The following is a 5,028-nucleotide window of genomic DNA, read 5'->3' on the forward strand; positions in this document are numbered from 1 at the left end:
TCATTAGCCATGTAATCCAGCCTCAATTTTCCTTCTTGTAGCTACTAATGTAAGTGCAGCATCTCCTTGCAATGCAAATTAGCAACCTTGAGTATTTGAATCAAAGAATTTTGCACCATAGATAGAGCTCTATACTCCACTGATGCCATCGTATCCAGGTGGAAAGATAAAGCATCGACTACTTAATTAAGTCTCTCTAGTCAATATTGTATCTCAAAGTCATATCCTATCACCTTCATCAATTAATATTGCTATTCCGAAATTAAAACCACATGCGTCATCATCAACTCTTCAAGGCCCTAATGATTTGTCTTACTGATAAAATGTTTTCCTAGAAGGTAGTGATGCCATTTAGCAACAGCTTGCGTGATGGCATATAGTTTCTGCATGGAAGCTGATCCCATGGTCATTCTCTTGTTGAGCTTCTTGCTAAAGTAAGCAAGGGATGTCCTTCTTGTGAAAGTAAAGCTCCTACCCCCATATGAGACGCATCGGTCTCAACACAAAAGGGTTTAGAAATTTTGGTAGTGTTAACACAGGTGTGTGAGTTATTACTTCCTTGAGTTCTAAAAAGGACTTATTCTCTTCCAATCCCCAATTAAAGGTGTTCTTCTTAAGTAACTCGGTGAGGGGTGAGCAATATGGACATATTTTGCAACAAACTTTTGATAATATCTAGTAAGATCTAAAAAAATCCCATAGTTGTCTAAGATTAGTTAGTTTTGGCTAAGCTTAAATAGAGGTAATTTTGGATTGATCCTCTTTTACCCTGTCATCCCCAATATTATGGCCAAGTTATTCCACATGTCGCTGCCCAAAGAGGCATTCAGACCTCTTCACAAATGAGTGATGTTGGTCCAATGTAGTTACGGTGAGTGTCAAGTGTCTAAGATACTCCTCCCATGTCTTATTGTATACCAAAATGTCATTAAAGAAAACAACAATGAACTTTTGTAAATAAGGTTGAAATACCTTATTCATGGTAGCCTAAAATGTGAAGGGCGCATTGGTGAGGCCAAAAGGCATCCTACAAAATCATAAGGACCTTGGTGAGTCCGAAAAGCCGTCATAGGAATAACAACATCATTAATTCAGATTTGATGATAGCCAGAACAAGTAGGTCGATCTTAGAGAAAAATTCAGCACTAAATAACTCATCCAGAATTTCCTTTATTGTAGGAATAGGGAATTTATCTTCCACCGTAATGGTGTTGAGGGCCCTATAATCAACATAAAACTTCTAGGCTGCTATCTTTCTTCTTTACTAATAGGATGAGGCTTGAAAAGGCACTTTGACTATCTCAAATTACACCAGCCTTTAACATTTATGTGATGAGTCATTCTATCTCTTCCTTTTGGAAGTGAAGGTCCTTATAAGGTTGAACACTTATTGGTTGGGAACCCAGTATGAGCTAAATTTGGTGCTCAGTATCACGATGGGATGGTAACCTGGTGGGTGTATTAAACACTGCTCTGTGATCCTCCAATACTGACTGAAAGTTGGTTGAAACCAGGGTCTTTCTCTCATTCTCGATGACATCTAACAGCCTTAGATGATATAAAGTCGTGACTACTTTAGCCATTACCATTTTCTACATCATTTTATTGCTTATAGCTTTGGAATGTAGTAACCTTTCAACTTGTAGCTTTACTGCAATACCATCAACAACAAATTTCATAGTAAGCAGTTTGTAGTGCGTAGATACATACCCTAAACACATCAGTCATTAGACCCCAAGCACAATTTTTAGCCCTTTATAATTCCAGTACAAAAGTGCTAACAGAGAACTATTAGCCTTGCATAACCAAGGGAACTTTCTCACAAATCGCTTTACAGCCAATAGTGTCTCCATTTCCCACTAAAACCTACAATGTAGTGGTTTTTGATATTGAAAAGTTCAATTTCTCAGCCACACTAGCTTTAACAAAATTGTGAGAGCTTCCTCCATCAATAAAAAACATAACGGGTTGTCCGTGATACATTCCTTTGAGTTTGAAAGTTGCGGGTTGATATTGACCCACCATAGCTTAAAGCTAAGTTTCGGTTGACGTAATTCCACCACCACCAGGTTGTCCACAAGCAAATTTTGCACCTCTTTTGACTTTGATTCCTTTAGCAATTCCTACATTTCTTCCTCTCCATTGAGTAAGTAACAAGTGCTCTTACATCTGTGGCCCCGAGACCACTTCTCTTTGCAGTATTAACACAATCTCTTCTCCCTTTTTAGTTTAATCCCTGAGGTTGATAATTTCTTAATGGGTGAATTATGAGGGATATTGGTTAAGTGGTTAGAGATAGATGTATCGGTGAAAGGAGTGGGGTTGAAATTAAATTTAGGTGATTATGTCTTATTGGTAGTAAGTGAATTAGGAGAGTTACTTGAAGTATGATTTGGATTCATATTTGTATTTCATTTATGATTCGGATTTGTTGCAGATTTTTATTCATAGAGCCTAGCCAAGGACACGACTGTGACGTAAGAGTTGGGTCTGGTAAGCAATAATTCGCACTTCAAATAATCCTGTAAATCATCTACAAACAGGGAGATTAACAATCTTCGCTTAAAGCAGTGACCTGATTTACCTATTAAGAGTTGGCTTTGAACACTATTGACCAGTCTTCGAATTAGCTTTGGTATTTAGCCACACTATTGCTCTATTTCAGTTCCTTAAGATTTTCCTTTTGATTATAAAACTGGCTCTGTCCAAACCGATCCACCAGTGCATCCAGGAAGGATTTCCAAGTATGTTTAATGTTGTTATTGACTACTCAGCGGTACCAAGAATAAGCTGGACTAGTGAGATGAAAAGAAAACATACACACCCTCATATCGACAGAAACTGGATATCATTTGAAGTACTCCTTAGCTTTGAACACCCAGTCTTCCACATTCTCATCATCGAACAGTGGCAGGTCGATCTTAAAAGGACGAGTCAATGGCTGAGGTGACCCGTTATTCCTATGAATTTTGGATCTGTGTGAAAAAAGTCCTTCTTCCTCAAGACATTCTTCAATAAACCTTGGATCTTTTGTAAGGAAAGCTATGCCATCCAAACGTGTGTTGGTAGCTCTAATTTGACTGAAAACTTCTACCTGACTATGTTGAAGAGCTGCAATTTCAGCTTGGGCAGTTGAATTTATTAGAATTTGTCATCCTTTCAACGAGAGTACCAAATAGCAGAATTAAACTAGTGTGATTTGTATTAATGAATGTATGAATTATTGAATTATATAATGAAAAATGGAATTACAGAAAGTATTGCTCCTATTCGAGTAAGAAGCACACTGCTTTGAGAATAATCTCACTAATATCTTCTTTGTTCAAAACAGAATTGCTATCCTTTCTATATCCCTTTTTTCCGTAACTAACTAGCTATGTTGGCAAGGAAATAAAGATCTAGTATTCTATTCTTATTAACCCATAACGTAGTCCCCCGTCCAATTAGGCTTTTTTCTGCTTTTCTGTGCTCTGAGCACAATTCTGCTGGCCTAACATCTTCTAATTCAACAGTTTATGGATTACCATTTAGCCCGACTTCTACATGTATGCTATCAGTTTTGTTTGCTTTATGTACTACTTGCTTGATTGGTATGGATTTAAGTAGGGGTGGCAATGGGTAGGATAAAATTTGGATCCAACCCTAACTCTAGAAAATATTCCAACCCTAACCATATCCATTCTTAACCCGCGGATATCCGACCTTACCTACGGATTACTAAAAAGATGCAATTATTATATAACTTTACGATAATTTAAAATAGAATTGACTTTTTTGTAAAAAAAATATTAAATTATCAATTGATTTTTTCTGAATGACTACAGATTTTTTATATTTAGTGAGAAGTTTTTGGTTCAACATCCACTTAAAACATATTTTTATATAAGTATATAACATATACATATATAGAGTATGGGTTCGTCAGGTAGAGTTGAGATTTAACTCGTACCCTACTCGACTTGCATGAAAATCTTATCCGTACTGCTACAGATCGAATTGACGACTCTATTCAATTGGCTTGAATAGGATATCCATGAATAGGGTGCATGTTATCACTCCTAGATTTAAGCCAATTCAATATTTATCAAAAAAGAAAAAAGGGAGGACTATTTGTGCAATGAAAACTAGGAGCGAGGGCTTCAAGGAGAAAGTAATTGATATAGAATCATATAATTGACACCTAGCGGCATCCAGAAAGTCCAAGCATTGAAAAGCCATTCCCCTCCACCGCTACACGCATATTTTTTGTTCTTATTTGCAATAGAAATCGGTTGTGGGTATTTAATGTGAAAATTCTCAGACAGTCACCTCAAAGTGGAAAAGTAATCAGTTTTTCAGATTAGGGACTTTGGAACACGTCATTGCACAGCATCAGGTGAAGATAAATCAAGTTAGTAATTAACAAGATTAGTCTCGAGGAGACTTGATCAGGAACACCCAACTCTATTTGACATATAGTGATAATAATTTCTCTGCTTGCTTATCAATTGGTTTCAAAAGTCAATCATACTTTTTCTTTTAGTTAGTTTGAAGCCAAGAGATGCTCGTGTTCTGATTGAAGTTTTCAGATGAGGATCAATCAACCATTTTGGTAACAGCATCACATCCCTATTTCCTCATGTCATTTGAAGAAAAAAAAAAATTACCACGAAACTGTGCAGGGAAAGACTATACTAGCTAAGAGAAAACAATATATGTAAGGGAGATAATAAAAAATCAACCCAAACACCTCAAAAAGAACTGATCTCCCACATCAGGTAGCATATCTTGTATGTACAATACAATCTATCATTCACAGTAGTCATCATATATTGATAATTTAGAATGGTAATAATAATACACACGACAAGTAATACATTTTACTGCACCGACAGTAGGTTATTTTGGGCATCCTCCCCCTCCCCCTCATCTCCACCTCCACCTGCTTCCCATGCCGTTCTTCAGCAGCAACCCCACTAAGTTAACTAGACTGAACAACTAAGGGATAATAACTAAACATATTACACTTAAAAAGAGACTAAGAAAAGA

At 36.7% G+C, this 5,028-nt stretch overlaps 1 protein-coding gene across 3 annotated transcripts in view; it reads right to left on the reverse strand.

The window, feature by feature from the left end:
- The window catches only part of LOC107618675 (trihelix transcription factor ASIL2), a 2,287-nt gene continuing 2,029 nt past the window's right edge, over positions 4,771-5,028 (reverse strand). For 2 of the 3 annotated variants that reach the window (XM_021112479.1, XM_021112478.1), the window contains exon 2: positions 4,771-5,024. The gene's annotated coding sequence lies outside the window, so the exon portion shown is untranslated. The other variant, XM_016320802.2, reaches the window with a different exon arrangement.

Source organism: Arachis ipaensis, chromosome B09 (assembly GCF_000816755.2).
Source record: "Arachis ipaensis cultivar K30076 chromosome B09, Araip1.1, whole genome shotgun sequence".
Taxonomy (NCBI): Eukaryota; Viridiplantae; Streptophyta; class Magnoliopsida; order Fabales; family Fabaceae; genus Arachis; species Arachis ipaensis.